Here is a 13,319-nt window from a genome sequence, read left to right on the forward strand (position 1 = left end):
CAATGGCTCTTTTTTTAGAAAGTGCCTCCTACATTGGATGGTGTCTGGCGTAGTTTCTAAGACGTTTCTGTAGTGTAGTGGATATCACGTTCGCCTAACACGCGAAAGGTCCCCAGTTCGAAACTGGGCAGAAACAATGGATTTTTAGCTAAGCATTTTCATGCAATGGCTCTTTTTTTAGAAAGTGCCTACTACATTGTATCGTGTCTGGCTTTGTATCTAAGATGTTTCTGTAGTGTAGTGGTTATCACGTTCGCCTTACACGCGAAAGGTCCCCAGTTCGAAACTGGGCAGAAACAAGTGTTTTTAACCTAAGCATTTTTCTTCAATGACTCTGTTTTTAGAAAGTGCCTCCTACATTGGTTGGTGTCTGGTATAGTTTCCGAGAAGTTTCTGTAGTGTAGTGGTTATCACATTCACCTAACACGCGAAAGGTCCCCAGTTCGAAACTGTGCAGAAACAATGGATTTTTAGCTAAGCATTTTCATGCAATGGCTCTTTTTTTAGAAAGTGCCTCCTACATTGGATGGTGTCTGGCGTAGTTTCTAAGACGTTTCTGTAGTGTAGTGGATATCACGTTCGCCTAACACGCGAAAGGTCCCCAGTTCGAAACTGGGCAGAAACAATGGATTTTTAGCTAAGCATTTTAATGCAATGGCCCTTTTTTTAGACAGTGCCTCCTACATTGGATGGTGTCTGGCTTAGTTTCTAAGACGGTAGAAACTGGGCAGAAACAAGTGTTTTTAACCTAAGCATTTTTCTTCAATGACTCTGTTTTTAGAAAGTGCCTCCTACATTGGTTGGTGTCTGGTATAGTTTCCGAGAAGTTTCTGTAGTGTAGTGGTTATCACATTCACCTAACACGAGAAAGGTCCCCAGTTCGAAACTGGGCAGAAACAATGGATTTTTAGCTAAGCATTTTCATGCAATGGCTCTTTTTTTAGAAAGTGCCTCCTACATTGGATGGTGTCTGGCATAGTTTCTAAGACATTTCTGTAGTGTAGTGGTTATCACGTTCGCCTTACACGCAAAAGGTCCCCAGTTCGAAACTGGGCAGAAACAAGTGTTTTTAACCTAATCATTTTTCTTCAATGGCTCTATTTTATGAAAGTGACTCCTACATTGGTTGGTGTCGTGTATAGTTTCTGAGAAGTTTCTGTAGTGTAGTGGTTATCACGTTCGCCTCACACGTGAAAGGTCCACAGTTCGAAACTGGGCAGAAACAATGGATTTTTAGCTAGTGTAGTGGTTATCACGTTCGCCTAACGCGCGAAAGGTCCCCAGTTCGGAACTGGGCAGAAACAATGGATTTTTAGCTAAGCATTTTAATGCAAGGACCCTTTTTTTAGACAGTGCCTCCTACATTGGATGGTGTCTGGTATAATTTCCGAGAAGTTTCTGTAGTGTAGTGGTTATCACGTTTGCCTAACACGCGAAAGGTCCCCAGTTCGAAACTGGGCAGAAACAATGGATTTTTAGCTAAGCATTTTCATGCAATGGCTCTTTTTTTAGAAAGTGCCTCCTACATTGTATCGTGTCTGGCTTTGTTTCTAAGATGTTTCTGTAGTGTAGTGGTTATCACGTTCGCCTTACACGCGAAAGGTCCCCAGTTCGAAACTGGGCATAAACAAGTTTTTTTAACCTAAGCATTTTTCTTCAATGGCTCTATTTTATGAAAGTGACTCCTACATTGGTTGGTGTCTAGTATAGTTTCTGGGAAGTTTTTGTAGTGTAGTGGTTATCACGTTCGTCTCACACGCGAAAGGTCCCCAGTTCGAAACTGGGCAGAAACAAGGGATTTTTAGCTAAGCATTTTAATGCAATGGCTCTTTTTTTAGAAAGTGCCTCCTACATTGGTTGGTGTCTAATTTAGTTTCTGAGAAGTTTCTGTAGTGTAGTGGTTATCACGTTCGCCTCACACGCGAAAGGTCCCCAGTTCGAAACTGGGCAGAAACAATGGATTTTTAGCTAAGCATTTTCATGCAATGGCTCTTTTTTTAGAAAGTGCCTCCTACATTGGTTGGTGTCTGGTATAGTTTCCGAGAAGTTTCTGTAGTGTAGTGGTTATCACGTTTGCCTAACACGCGAAAGGTCCCCAGTTCGAAACTGGGCAGAAACAATGGTTTTTTAGCTAAGCATTTTAATGCAAGGACCCTTTTTTAGACAGTGCCTCCTACATTGGATGGTGTCTGGTATAGTTTCCGAGAAGTTTCTGTAGTGTAGTGGTTATCACGTTTGCCTAACACGCGAAAGGTCCCAAGTTCGAAACTGGGCAGAAACAATGAATTTTTAGCTAAGCATTTTAATGCAATGGCCCTTTTTTTAGACAGTGCCTCTTACATTGGTTGGTGTCTAGTATAGTTTCTGAGAAGTTTCTGTAGTGTAGTGGTTATCACGTTCGCCTCAAACGCGAAAGGTCCCCAGTTCGAAACTGGGCAGAAACAAGTGTTTTTAACCTAAGCATTTTTCTTCAATGACTCTGTTTTTAGAAAGTGCCTCCTACATTGGTTGGTGTCTGGCTTAGTTTCCGAGAAGTTTCTTTAGTGTAGTGGTTATCACGTTCGCCTAACACGCGAAAGGTCCCCAGTTCGAAACTGGGCAGAAACAATGGATTTTTAGCTAAGCATTTTAATGCAATGGCCCTTTTTTAGACAGTGCCTCCTACATTGGATGGTGTCTGGTATAGTTTCCGAGAAGTTTCTGTAGTGTAGTGGTTATCACGTTTACCTAACACGCGAAAGGTCCCAAGTTCGAAACTGGGCAGAAACAATGGATTTTTAGCTAAGCATTTTAATGCAATGGCCCTTTTTTTAGACAGTGCCTCTTACATTGGTTGGTGTCTAGTATAGTTTCTGAGAAGTTTCTGTAGTGTAGTGGTTATCACGTTCGCCTCACACGCGAAAGGTCCCCAGTTCGAAACTGGGCAGAAACAAGTGTTTTTAACCTAAGCATTTTTCTTCAATGACTCTGTTTTTAGAAAGTGCCTCCTACATTGGTTGGTGTCTGGTATAGTTTCCGAGAAGTTTCTTTAGTGTAGTGGTTATCACGTTCGCCTAACACGCGAAAGGTCCCCAGTTCGAAACTGGGCAGAAACAATGGATTTTTAGCTAAGCATTTTAATGCAATGGCCCTTTTTTAGACAGTGCCTCCTACATTGGATGGTGTCTGGCTTAGTTTCTAAGACGGTAGAAACTTTGCAGAAACAAGTGTTTTTAACCTAAGCATTTTTCTTCAATGACTCTGTTTTTAGAAAGTGCCTCCTACATTGGTTGGTGTCTGGTTTAGTTTCCGAGAAGATTCTGTAGTGTAGTGGTTATCACATTCACCTAACACGCGAAAGGTCCCCAGTTCGAAACTGGGCCGAAACAATGGATTTTTAGCTAAGCATTTTCATTCAATGGCTCTTTTTTTAGAAAGTGCCTCCTACATTGGATGGTGTCTGGCGTAGTTTCTAAGACGTTTCTGTAGTGTAGTGGTTATCACGTTCGCCTTACACGCAAAAGGTCCCCAGTTCGAAACTGGGCAGAAACAAGTGTTTTTATCCTAATCATTTTTCTTCAATGGCTCTATTTTATGAAAGTGACTCCTACATTGGTTGGTGTCGTGTATAGTTTCTGAGAAGTTTCTGTAGTGTAGTGGTTATCACGTTCGCCTCACACGCGAAAGGTCCCCAGTTCGAAACTGGGCAGAAACAATGGATTTTTAGCTAAGCATTTTCATTCAATGGCTCTTTTTTTAGAAAGTGCCTCCTACATTGGATGGTGTCTGGCGTAGTTTCTAAGACGTTTCTGTAGTGTAGTGGTTATCACGTTCGCCTTACACGCGAAAGGTCCTCAGTTCGAAACTGGGCAGAAACAAGTGTTTTTAACCTAAGCATTTTTCTTCAATGACTTTGTTTTTAGAAAGTGCCTCCTACATTGGTTGGTGTCTGGTATAGTTTCCGAGAAGTTTCTGTAGTGTAGTGGTTATCACGTTCGCCTAACACGCGAAAGGTCCCCAGTTCAAAACTGGGCAGAAACAATGGATTTTTAGCTAAGCATTTTAATGCAATGGCCCTTTTTTTAGAAAGTGCCTCCTACATTGGATGGTGTCTGGCTTAGTTTCTAAGACGTTTCTGTAGTGTATTGGTTATCACGTTCGCCTTACACGCAAAAGGTCCCCAGTTCGAAACTGGGCAGAAACAAGTGTTTTTAACCTAAGCATTTTTCTTCAATGACTCTGTTTTTAGAAAGTGCCTCCTACATTGGTTGGTGTCTGGTATAGTTTCCGAGAAGTTTCTGTAGTGTAGTGGTTATCACGTTCGCCTAACACGCGAAAGGTCCCCAGTTCAAAACTGGGCAGAAACAATGGATTTTTAGCTAAGCATTTTAATGCAATGGCCCTTTTTTTAGACAGTGCCTGCTACATTGGATGGTGTCTGGCTTAGTTTCTAAGACGGTAGAAACTGGGCAGAAACAAGTGTTTTTAACCTAAGCATTTTTCTTCAATGACTCTGTTTTTAGAAAGTGCCTCCTACATTGGTTGGTGTCTGGTATAGTTTCCGAGAAGTTTCTGTAGTGTAGTGGTTATCAAGTTCGCCTAACACGCGAAAGGTCCCCAGTTCGAAACTGGGCAGAAACAATGGATTTTTAGCTAAGCATTTTAATGCAAGGACCCTTTTTTTAGACAGTGCCTCCTACATTGGATGGTGTCTGGTATAGTTTCCGAGAAGTTTCTGTAGTGTAGTGGTTATCACGTTCGCCTAACACGCGAGAGGTCCCCAGTTCGAAACTGGGCAGAAACAATGGATTTTTAGCAAAGCATTTTAATGCAATGGCCCTTTTTTTAGACAGTGCCTCCTACATTGGATGGTGTCTGGCTTAGTTTCTAAGACGGTAGAAACTGGGCAGAAACAAGTGTTTTTAACCTAAGCATTTTTCTTCAATGACTCTGTTTTTAGAAAGTGCCTCCTACATTGGTTGGTGTCTGGTATAGTTTCCGAGAAGTTTCTGTAGTGTAGTGGTTATCACGTTCGCCTAACACGCGAAAGGTCCCCAGTTCAAAACTGGGCAGAAACAATGGATTTTTAGCTAAGCATTTTAATGCAATGGCCCTTTTTTTAGACAGTGCCTGCTACATTGGATGGTGTCTGGCTTAGTTTCTAAGACGGTAGAAACTGGGCAGAAACAAGTGTTTTTAACCTAAGCATTTTTCTTCAATGACTCTGTTTTTAGAAAGTGCCTCCTACATTGGTTGGTGTCTGGTATAGTTTCCGAGAAGTTTCTGTAGTGTAGTGGTTATCAAGTTCGCCTAACACGCGAAAGGTCCCCAGTTCGAAACTGGGCAGAAACAATGGATTTTTAGCTAAGCATTTTAATGCAAGGACCCTTTTTTTAGACAGTGCCTCCTACATTGGATGGTGTCTGGTATAGTTTCCGAGAAGTTTCTGTAGTGTAGTGGTTATCACGTTTGCCTAACACGCGAAAGGTCCCCAGTTCGAAACTGGGCAGAAACAATGGATTTTTAGCTAAGCATTTTCATGCAATGGCTCTTTTTTTAGAAAGTGCCTCCTACATTGTATCGTGTCTGGCTTTGTTTCTAAGATGTTTCTGTAGTGTAGTGGTTATCACGTTCGCCTTACACGCGAAAGGTCCCCAGTTCGAAACTGGGCAGAAACAAGTTTTTTTAACCTAAGCATTTTTCTTCAATGGCTCTATTTTATGAAAGTGACTCCTACATTGGTTGGTGTCTAATATAGTTTCTGGGAAGTTTCTGTAGTGTAGTGGTTATCACGTTCGTCTCACACGCGAAAGGTCCCCAGTTCGAAACTGGGCAGAAACAATGGATTTTTAGCTAAGCATTTTAATGCAATGGCTCTTTTTTTAGAAAGTGCCTCCTACATTGGATGGTGTCTGGCTTAGTTTCTAAAACGGTAGAAACTGGGCAGAAACAAGTGTTTTTAACCTAAGCATTTTTCTTCAATGACTCTGTTTTTAGAAAGTGCCTCCTACATTGGTTGGTGTCTGGTATAGTTTCCGAGAAGTTTCTGTAGTGTAGTGGTTATCACATTCACCTAACACGAGAAAGGTCCCCAGTTCGAAACTGGGCAGAAACAATGGATTTTTAGCTAAGCATTTTAATGCAATGGCCCTTTTTTTAGACAGTGCCTCCTACATTGGTTGGTGTCTAATTTAGTTTCTGAGAAGTTTCTGTAGTGTAGTGGTTATCACGTTCGCCTCACACGCGAAAGGTCCCCAGTTCGAAACTGGGCAGAAACAATGGATTTTTAGCTAAGCATTTTCATGCAATGGCTCTTTTTTTAGAAAGTGCCTCCTACATTGGTTGGTGTCTGGTATAGTTTCCGAGAAGTTTCTGTAGTGTAGTGGTTATCACGTTCGCCTAACACGTGAAAGGTCCCCAGTTCGAAACTGGGCAGAAACAATGGTTTTTTAGCTAAGCATTTTAATGCAAGGACCCTTTTTTAGACAGTGCCTCCTACATTGGATGGTGTCTGGTATAGTTCCCGAGAAGTTTCTGTAGTGTAGTGGTTATCACGTTTGCCTAACACGCGAAAGGTCCCAAGTTCGAAACTGGGCAGAAACAATGGATTTTTAGCTAAGCATTTTAATGCAATGGCCCTTTTTTTAGACAGTGCCTCTTACATTGGTTGGTGTCTAGCATAGTTTCTGAGAAGTTTCTGTAGTGTAGTGGTTATCACGTTCGCCTCACACGCAAAAGGTCCCCAGTTCGAAACTGGGCAGAAACAAGTGTTTTTAACCTAAGCATTTTTCTTCAATGACTATGTTTTTAGAAAGTGCCTCCTACATTGGTTGGTGTCTGGTATAGTTTCCGAGAAGTTTCTGTAGTGTAGTGGTTATCACATTCACCTAACACGCGAAAGGTCCCCAGTTCGAAACTGGGCAGAAACAATGGATTTTTAGCTAAGCATTTTCATTCAATGGCTCTTTTTTTAGAAAGTGCCTCCTACATTGGATGGTGTCTGGCGTAGTTTCTAAGACGTTTCTGTAGTGTAGTCGATATCACGTTCGCCTAACACGCGAAAGGTCCCCAGTTCGAAACTGGGCAGAAACAATGGATTTTTAGCTAAGCATTTTAATGCAATGGCCCTTTTTTTAGACAGTGCCTCCTACATTGGATGGTGTCTGGCTTAGTTTCTAAGACGGTAGAAACTGGGCAGAAACAAGTGTTTTTAACCTAAGCATTTTTCTTCAATGACTCTGTTTTTAGTAAGTGCCTCCTACATTGGTTTATGTCTGGTATAGTTTCCGAGAAGTTTCTGTAGTGTAGTGGTTATCACATTCACCTAACACGAGAAAGGTCCCCAGTTCGAAACTGGGCAGAAACAATGGATTTTTAGCTAAGCATTTTCATGCAATGGCTCTTTTTTTAGAAAGTGCCTCCTACATTGGATGGTGTCTGGCGTAGTTTCTAAGACGTTTCTGTAGTGTTACACGCCTTACACGCAAAAGTCCCCAGTTCGAAACTGGGCAGAAACAAGTGTTTTTAACCTAATCATTTTTCTTCAATGGCTCTATTTTATGAAAGTGACTCCTACATTGGTTGGTGTCGTGTATAGTTTCTGAGAAGTTTCTGTAGTGTAGTGGTTATCACGTTCGCCTCACACGTGAAAGGTCCACAGTTCGAAACTGGGCAGAAACAATGGATTTTTAGCTAAGCATTTTCATGCAATGGCTCTTTTTTTAGAAAATGCCTTCTACATTGTATCGTGTCTGGCTTTGTTTCTAAGATGTTTCTGTAGTGTAGTGGTTATCACGTTCGCCTTACACGCGAAAGGTCCTCAGTTCGAAACTGGGCAGAAACAAGTGTTTTTAACCTAAGCATTTTTCTTCAATGACTTTGTTTTTAGAAAGTGCCTCCTACATTGGTTGGTGTCTGGTATAGTTTCCGAGAAGTTTCTGTAGTGTAGTGGTTATCACGTTCGCCTAACACGCGAAAGGTCCCCAGTTCGAAACTGGGCAGAAACAACGGATTTTTAGCTAAGCATTTTAATGCAATGGCCCTTTTTTTAGACAGTGCCTGCTACATTGGATGGTGTCTGGCTTAGTTTCTAAGACGGTAGAAACTGGGCAGAAACAAGTGTTTTTAACCTAAGCATTTTTCTTCAATGACTCTGTTTTTAGAAAGTGCCTCCTACATTGGTTGGTGTCTGGTATAGTTTCCGAGAAGTTTCTGTAGTGTAGTGGTTATCACGTTCGCCTAACACGCGAAAGGTCCCCAGTTCGAAACTGGGCAGAAACAATGTTTTTTTAGCTAAGCATTTTAATGCAAGGACCCTTTTTTTAGACAGTGCCTCCTACATTGGATGGTGTCTGGTATAGTTTCCGAGAAGTTTCTGTAGTGTAGTGGTTATCACGTTTGCCTAACACGCGAAAGGTCCCCAGTTCGAAACTGGGCAGAAACAATGGATTTTTAGCTAAGCATTTTCATGCAATTGCTCTTTTTTTAGAAAGTGCCTCCTACATTGGTTGGTGTCTGGTATAGTTTCCGAGAAGTTTCTGTAGTGTAGTGGTTATCACGTTTGCCTAACACGCGAAAGGTCCCCAGTTCGAAACTGGGCAGAAACAATGGTTTTTTAGCTAAGCATTTTAATGCAAGGACCCTTTTTTAGACAGTGCCTCCTACATTGGATGGTGTCTGGTATAGTTTCCGAGAAGTTTCTTTAGTGTAGTGGTTATCACGTTCGCCTAACACGCGAAAGGTCCCCAGTTCGAAACTGGGCAGAAACAATGGATTTTTAGCTAAGCATTTTAATGCAATGGCCCTTTTTTAGACAGTGCCTGCTACATTGGATGGTGTCTGGCTTAGTTTCTAAGACGGTAGAAACTGGGCAGAAACAAGTGTTTTTAACCTAAGCATTTTTCTTCAATGACTATGTTTTTAGAAAGTGCCTCCTACATTGGTTGGTGTCTGGTATAGTTTCCGCGAAGTTTCTGTAGTGTAGTGGTTATCACATTCACCTAACACGCGAAAGGTCCCCAGTTCGAAACTGGGCAGAAACAATGGATTTTTAGCTAAGCATTTTCATTCAATGGCTCTTTTTTTAGAAAGTGCCTCCTACATTGGATGGTGTCTGGCGTAGTTTCTAAGACGTTTCTGTAGTGTAGTGGATATCACGTTCGCCTAACACGCGAAAGGTCCCCAGTTCGAAACTGGGCAGAAACAATGGATTTTTAGCTAAGCATTTTAATGCAATGGCCCTTTTTTTAGACAGTGCCTCCTACATTGGATGGTGTCTGGCTTAGTTTCTAAGACGGTAGAAACTGGGCAGAAACAAGTGTTTTTAACCTAAGCATTTTTCTTCAATGACTCTGTTTTTAGTAAGTGCCTCCTACATTGGTTTATGTCTGGTATAGTTTCCGAGAAGTTTCTGTAGTGTAGTGGTTATCACATTCACCTAACACGAGAAAGGTCCCCAGTTCGAAACTGGGCAGAAACAATGGATTTTTAGCTAAGCATTTTCATGCAATGGTTCTTTTTTTAGAAAGTGCCTCCTACATTGGATGGTGTCTGGCGTAGTTTCTAAGACGTTTCTGTAGTGTTACACGCCTTACACGCAAAAGGTCCCCAGTTCGAAACTGGGCAGAAACAAGTGTTTTTAACCTAATCATTTTTCTTCAATGGCTCTATTTTATGAAAGTGACTCCTACATTGGTTGGTGTCATGTATAGTTTCTGAGAAGTTTCTGTAGTGTAGTGGTTATCACGTTCGCCTCACACGTGAAAGGTCCACAGTTCGAAACTGGGCAGAAACAATGGATTTTTAGCTAAGCATTTTCATGCAATGGCTCTTTTTTTAGAAAATGCCTTCTACATTGTATCGTGTCTGGCTTTGTTTCTAAGATGTTTCTGTAGTGTAGTGGTTATCACGTTTGCCTAACACGCGAAAGGTCCCCAGTTCGAAACTGGGCAGAAACAATGGATTTTTAGCAAAGCATTTTAATGCAATGGCCCTTTTTTTAGACAGTGCCTCCTACATTGGATGGTGTCTGGCTTAGTTTCTAAGACGGTAGAAACTGGGCAGAAACAAGTGTTTTTAACCTAAGCATTTTTCTTCAATGACTCTGTTTTTAGAAAGTGCCTCCTACATTGGTTGGTGTCTGGTATAGTTTCCGAGAAGTTTCTGTAGTGTAGTGGTTATCACGTTCGCCTAACACGCGAAAGGTCCCCAGTTCAAAACTGGGCAGAAACAATGGATTTTTAGCTAAGCATTTTAATGCAATGGCCCTTTTTTTAGACAGTGCCTGCTACATTGGATGGTGTCTGGCTTAGTTTCTAAGATGGTAGAAACTGGGCAGAAACAAGTGTTTTTAACCTAAGCATTTTTCTTCAATGACTCTGTTTTTAGAAAGTGCCTCCTACATTGGTTGGTGTCTGGTATAGTTTCCGAGAAGTTTCTGTAGTGTAGTGGTTATCACGTTCGCCTAACACGCGAAAGGTCCCCAGTTCAAAACTGGGCAGAAACAATGGATTTTTAGCTAAGCATTTTAATGCAATGGCCCTTTTTTTAGACAGTGCCTGCTACATTGGATGGTGTCTGGCTTAGTTTCTAAGACGGTAGAAACTGGGCAGAAACAAGTGTTTTTAACCTAAGCATTTTTCTTCAATGACTCTGTTTTTAGAAAGTGCCTCCTACATTGGTTGGTGTCTGGTATAGTTTCCGAGAAGTTTCTGTAGTGTAGTGGTTATCACGTTCGCCTAACACGCGAAAGGTCCCCAGTTCGAAACTGGGCAGAAACAATGGATTTTTAGCTAAGCATTTTAATGCAAGGACCCTTTTTTTAGACAGTGCCTCCTACATTGGATGGTGTCTGGTATAGTTTCCGAGAAGTTTCTGTAGTGTAGTGGTTATCACATTCACCTAACACGCGAAAGGTCCCCAGTTCGAAACTGGGCAGAAACAATGGATTTTTAGCTAAGCATTTTCATTCAATGGCTCTTTTTTTAGAAAGTGCCTCCTACATTGGATGGTGTCTGGCGTAGTTTCTAAGACGTTTCTGTAGTGTAGTGGATATCACGTTCGCCTAACACGCGAAAGGTCCCCAGTTCGAAACTGGGCAGAAACAATGGATTTTTAGCTAAGCATTTTCATGCAATGGCTCTTTTTTTAGAAAGTGCCTCCTACATTGTATCGTGTCTGGCTTTGTTTCTAAGATGTTTCTGTAGTGTAGTGGTTATCACGTTCGCCTTACACGCGAAAGGTCCCCAGTTCGAAACTGGGCAGAAACAAGTGTTTTTAACCTAAGCATTTTTCTTCAATGACTCTGTTTTTAGAAAGTGCCTCCTACATTGGTTGGTGTCTGGTATAGTTTCCGAGAAGTTTCTGTAGTTTCTGTAGTAACACGCGAAAGGTCCCCAGTTCGAAACTGTGCAGAAACAATGGATTTTTAGCTAAGCATTTTCATTCAATGGCTCTTTTTTTAGAAAGTGCCTCCTACATTGGATGGTGTCTGGCGTAGTTTCTAAGACGTTTCTGTAGTGTAGTGGATATCACGTTCGCCTAACACGCTAAAGGTCCCCAGTTCGAAACTGGGCAGAAACAATGGATTTTTAGCTAAGCATTTTAATGCAATGGCCCTTTTTTTAGACAGTGCCTCCTACATTGGATGGTGTCTGGCTTAGTTTCTAAGACGGTAGAAACTGGGCAGAAACAAGTGTTTTTAACCTAAGCATTTTTCTTCAATGACTCTGTTTTTAGAAAGTGCCTCCTACATTGGTTGGTGTCTGGTATAGTTTCCGAGAAGTTTCTGTAGTGTAGTGGTTATCACATTCACCTAACACGAGAAAGGTCCCCAGTTCGAAACTGGGCAGAAACAATGGATTTTTAGCTAAGCATTTTCATGCAATGGCTCTTTTTTTAGAAAGTGCCTCCTACATTGGATGGTGTCTGGCATAGTTTCTAAGACATTTCTGTAGTGTAGTGGTTATCACGTTCGCCTTACACGCAAAAGGTCCCCAGTTCGAAACTGGGCAGAAACAAGTGTTTTTAACCTAATCATTTTTCTTCAATGGCTCTATTTTATGAAAGTGACTCCTACATTGGTTGGTGTCGTGTATAGTTTCTGAGAAGTTTCTGTAGTGTAGTGGTTATCACGTTCGCCTCACACGTGAAAGGTCCACAGTTCGGAACTGGGCAGAAACAATGGATTTTTAGCTAGTGTAGTGGTTATCACGTTCGCCTAACGCGCGAAAGGTCCCCAGTTCGGAACTGGGCAGAAACAATGGATTTTTAGCTAAGCATTTTAATGCAAGGACCCTTTTTTTAGACAGTGCCTCCTACATTGGATGGTGTCTGGTATAGTTTCCGAGAAGTTTCTGTAGTGTAGTGGTTATCACGTTTGCCTAACACGCGAAAGGTCCCCAGTTCGAAACTGGGCAGAAACAATGGATTTTTAGCTAAGCATTTTCATGCAATGGCTCTTTTTTTAGAAAGTGCCTCCTACATTGTATCGTGTCTGGCTTAGTTTCTAAGATGTTTCTGTAGTGTAGTGGTTATCACGTTCGCCTTACACGCGAAAGGTCCCCAGTTCGAAACTGGGCAGAAACAAGTTTTTTTAACCTAAGCATTTTTCTTCAATGGCTCTATTTTATGAAAGTGACTCCTACATTGGTTGGTGTCTAGTATAGTTTCTGGGAAGTTTCTGTAGTGTAGTGGTTATCACGTTCGTCTCACACGCGAAAGGTCCCCAGTTCGAAACTGGGCAGAAACAAGGGATTTTTAGCTAAGCATTTTAATGCAATGGCTCTTTTTTTAGAAAGTGCCTCCTACATTGGATGGTGTCTGGCTTAGTTTCTAAAACGGTAGAAACTGGGCAGAAACAAGTGTTTTTAACCTAAGCATTTTTCTTCAATGACTCTGTTTTTAGAAAGTGCCTCCTACATTGGTTGGTGTCTGGTATAGTTTCCGAGAAGTTTCTGTAGTGTAGTGGTTATCACATTCACCTAACACGAGAAAGGTCCCCAGTTCGAAACTGGGCAGAAACAATGGATTTTTAGCTAAGCATTTTCATGCAATGGCTCTTTTTTTAGAAAGTGCCTCCTACATTGGATGGTGTCTGGCATAGTTTCTAAGACATTTCTGTAGTGTAGTGGTTATCACGTTCGCCTTACACGCAAAAGGTCCCCAGTTCGAAACTGGGCAGAAACAAGTGTTTTTAACCTAATCATTTTTCTTCAATGGCTCTATTTTATGAAAGTGACTCCTACATTGGTTGGTGTCGTGTATAGTTTCTGAGAAGTTTCTGTAGTGTAGTGGTTATCACGTTCGCCTCACACGTGAAAGGTCCACAGTTCGAAACTGGG

General features: G+C 41.5%; 35 non-coding genes across 35 annotated transcripts; all 35 read left to right on the forward strand.

Moving 5' to 3' along the window:
• Nucleotides 1-63: 63 nt before the first annotated feature.
• Nucleotides 64-136, forward strand: TRNAV-AAC (transfer RNA valine (anticodon AAC)). Its single transcript has one exon. It is a non-coding gene; the product is annotated as a tRNA-Val (tRNA).
• A 90-nt stretch (nt 137-226) lies between these two features.
• Nucleotides 227-299, forward strand: TRNAV-UAC (transfer RNA valine (anticodon UAC)). Its single transcript has one exon. It is a non-coding gene; the product is annotated as a tRNA-Val (tRNA).
• Nucleotides 300-552: 253 nt separating this feature from the next.
• Nucleotides 553-625, forward strand: TRNAV-AAC (transfer RNA valine (anticodon AAC)). The gene has a single exon. It is a non-coding gene; the product is annotated as a tRNA-Val (tRNA).
• Nucleotides 626-1,394: 769 nt separating this feature from the next.
• Nucleotides 1,395-1,467, forward strand: TRNAV-AAC (transfer RNA valine (anticodon AAC)). The gene has a single exon. It is a non-coding gene; the product is annotated as a tRNA-Val (tRNA).
• A 416-nt stretch (nt 1,468-1,883) lies between these two features.
• On the forward strand, nt 1,884-1,956 carry TRNAV-CAC (transfer RNA valine (anticodon CAC)). Its single transcript has one exon. It is a non-coding gene; the product is annotated as a tRNA-Val (tRNA).
• Nucleotides 1,957-2,046: 90 nt separating this feature from the next.
• On the forward strand, nt 2,047-2,119 carry TRNAV-AAC (transfer RNA valine (anticodon AAC)). The gene has a single exon. It is a non-coding gene; the product is annotated as a tRNA-Val (tRNA).
• A 252-nt stretch (nt 2,120-2,371) lies between these two features.
• Nucleotides 2,372-2,444, forward strand: TRNAL-CAA (transfer RNA leucine (anticodon CAA)). The gene has a single exon. It is a non-coding gene; the product is annotated as a tRNA-Leu (tRNA).
• Nucleotides 2,445-2,859: 415 nt separating this feature from the next.
• On the forward strand, nt 2,860-2,932 carry TRNAV-CAC (transfer RNA valine (anticodon CAC)). Its single transcript has one exon. It is a non-coding gene; the product is annotated as a tRNA-Val (tRNA).
• Nucleotides 2,933-3,621: 689 nt separating this feature from the next.
• TRNAV-CAC (transfer RNA valine (anticodon CAC)) lies at nt 3,622-3,694 on the forward strand. Its single transcript has one exon. It is a non-coding gene; the product is annotated as a tRNA-Val (tRNA).
• Nucleotides 3,695-3,784: 90 nt separating this feature from the next.
• TRNAV-UAC (transfer RNA valine (anticodon UAC)) lies at nt 3,785-3,857 on the forward strand. The gene has a single exon. It is a non-coding gene; the product is annotated as a tRNA-Val (tRNA).
• Nucleotides 3,858-3,947: 90 nt separating this feature from the next.
• On the forward strand, nt 3,948-4,020 carry TRNAV-AAC (transfer RNA valine (anticodon AAC)). Its single transcript has one exon. It is a non-coding gene; the product is annotated as a tRNA-Val (tRNA).
• A 253-nt stretch (nt 4,021-4,273) lies between these two features.
• Nucleotides 4,274-4,346, forward strand: TRNAV-AAC (transfer RNA valine (anticodon AAC)). The gene has a single exon. It is a non-coding gene; the product is annotated as a tRNA-Val (tRNA).
• A 364-nt stretch (nt 4,347-4,710) lies between these two features.
• Nucleotides 4,711-4,783, forward strand: TRNAV-AAC (transfer RNA valine (anticodon AAC)). The gene has a single exon. It is a non-coding gene; the product is annotated as a tRNA-Val (tRNA).
• Nucleotides 4,784-4,984: 201 nt separating this feature from the next.
• On the forward strand, nt 4,985-5,057 carry TRNAV-AAC (transfer RNA valine (anticodon AAC)). Its single transcript has one exon. It is a non-coding gene; the product is annotated as a tRNA-Val (tRNA).
• Nucleotides 5,058-5,421: 364 nt separating this feature from the next.
• TRNAV-AAC (transfer RNA valine (anticodon AAC)) lies at nt 5,422-5,494 on the forward strand. Its single transcript has one exon. It is a non-coding gene; the product is annotated as a tRNA-Val (tRNA).
• A 90-nt stretch (nt 5,495-5,584) lies between these two features.
• On the forward strand, nt 5,585-5,657 carry TRNAV-UAC (transfer RNA valine (anticodon UAC)). Its single transcript has one exon. It is a non-coding gene; the product is annotated as a tRNA-Val (tRNA).
• Nucleotides 5,658-5,747: 90 nt separating this feature from the next.
• TRNAV-CAC (transfer RNA valine (anticodon CAC)) lies at nt 5,748-5,820 on the forward strand. Its single transcript has one exon. It is a non-coding gene; the product is annotated as a tRNA-Val (tRNA).
• Nucleotides 5,821-6,184: 364 nt separating this feature from the next.
• Nucleotides 6,185-6,257, forward strand: TRNAV-CAC (transfer RNA valine (anticodon CAC)). The gene has a single exon. It is a non-coding gene; the product is annotated as a tRNA-Val (tRNA).
• A 90-nt stretch (nt 6,258-6,347) lies between these two features.
• On the forward strand, nt 6,348-6,420 carry TRNAV-AAC (transfer RNA valine (anticodon AAC)). The gene has a single exon. It is a non-coding gene; the product is annotated as a tRNA-Val (tRNA).
• Nucleotides 6,421-6,672: 252 nt separating this feature from the next.
• On the forward strand, nt 6,673-6,745 carry TRNAV-CAC (transfer RNA valine (anticodon CAC)). The gene has a single exon. It is a non-coding gene; the product is annotated as a tRNA-Val (tRNA).
• A 1,004-nt stretch (nt 6,746-7,749) lies between these two features.
• TRNAV-UAC (transfer RNA valine (anticodon UAC)) lies at nt 7,750-7,822 on the forward strand. Its single transcript has one exon. It is a non-coding gene; the product is annotated as a tRNA-Val (tRNA).
• Nucleotides 7,823-7,912: 90 nt separating this feature from the next.
• TRNAV-AAC (transfer RNA valine (anticodon AAC)) lies at nt 7,913-7,985 on the forward strand. Its single transcript has one exon. It is a non-coding gene; the product is annotated as a tRNA-Val (tRNA).
• Nucleotides 7,986-8,186: 201 nt separating this feature from the next.
• On the forward strand, nt 8,187-8,259 carry TRNAV-AAC (transfer RNA valine (anticodon AAC)). The gene has a single exon. It is a non-coding gene; the product is annotated as a tRNA-Val (tRNA).
• A 90-nt stretch (nt 8,260-8,349) lies between these two features.
• On the forward strand, nt 8,350-8,422 carry TRNAV-AAC (transfer RNA valine (anticodon AAC)). The gene has a single exon. It is a non-coding gene; the product is annotated as a tRNA-Val (tRNA).
• A 90-nt stretch (nt 8,423-8,512) lies between these two features.
• Nucleotides 8,513-8,585, forward strand: TRNAV-AAC (transfer RNA valine (anticodon AAC)). Its single transcript has one exon. It is a non-coding gene; the product is annotated as a tRNA-Val (tRNA).
• A 525-nt stretch (nt 8,586-9,110) lies between these two features.
• Nucleotides 9,111-9,183, forward strand: TRNAV-AAC (transfer RNA valine (anticodon AAC)). The gene has a single exon. It is a non-coding gene; the product is annotated as a tRNA-Val (tRNA).
• A 679-nt stretch (nt 9,184-9,862) lies between these two features.
• On the forward strand, nt 9,863-9,935 carry TRNAV-AAC (transfer RNA valine (anticodon AAC)). The gene has a single exon. It is a non-coding gene; the product is annotated as a tRNA-Val (tRNA).
• A 201-nt stretch (nt 9,936-10,136) lies between these two features.
• TRNAV-AAC (transfer RNA valine (anticodon AAC)) lies at nt 10,137-10,209 on the forward strand. The gene has a single exon. It is a non-coding gene; the product is annotated as a tRNA-Val (tRNA).
• Nucleotides 10,210-10,410: 201 nt separating this feature from the next.
• On the forward strand, nt 10,411-10,483 carry TRNAV-AAC (transfer RNA valine (anticodon AAC)). The gene has a single exon. It is a non-coding gene; the product is annotated as a tRNA-Val (tRNA).
• A 201-nt stretch (nt 10,484-10,684) lies between these two features.
• On the forward strand, nt 10,685-10,757 carry TRNAV-AAC (transfer RNA valine (anticodon AAC)). Its single transcript has one exon. It is a non-coding gene; the product is annotated as a tRNA-Val (tRNA).
• Nucleotides 10,758-11,010: 253 nt separating this feature from the next.
• TRNAV-AAC (transfer RNA valine (anticodon AAC)) lies at nt 11,011-11,083 on the forward strand. The gene has a single exon. It is a non-coding gene; the product is annotated as a tRNA-Val (tRNA).
• A 90-nt stretch (nt 11,084-11,173) lies between these two features.
• TRNAV-UAC (transfer RNA valine (anticodon UAC)) lies at nt 11,174-11,246 on the forward strand. Its single transcript has one exon. It is a non-coding gene; the product is annotated as a tRNA-Val (tRNA).
• Nucleotides 11,247-12,328: 1,082 nt separating this feature from the next.
• Nucleotides 12,329-12,401, forward strand: TRNAV-AAC (transfer RNA valine (anticodon AAC)). Its single transcript has one exon. It is a non-coding gene; the product is annotated as a tRNA-Val (tRNA).
• A 90-nt stretch (nt 12,402-12,491) lies between these two features.
• TRNAV-UAC (transfer RNA valine (anticodon UAC)) lies at nt 12,492-12,564 on the forward strand. Its single transcript has one exon. It is a non-coding gene; the product is annotated as a tRNA-Val (tRNA).
• A 90-nt stretch (nt 12,565-12,654) lies between these two features.
• Nucleotides 12,655-12,727, forward strand: TRNAV-CAC (transfer RNA valine (anticodon CAC)). Its single transcript has one exon. It is a non-coding gene; the product is annotated as a tRNA-Val (tRNA).
• The last annotated feature ends 592 nt before the right edge of the window (nt 12,728-13,319 follow it).

This window comes from Crinia signifera, chromosome 3 (assembly GCF_055691185.1).
Source record: "Crinia signifera chromosome 3, ASM5569118v1, whole genome shotgun sequence".
Lineage (NCBI taxonomy): Eukaryota > Metazoa > Chordata > Amphibia > Anura > Myobatrachidae > Crinia > Crinia signifera.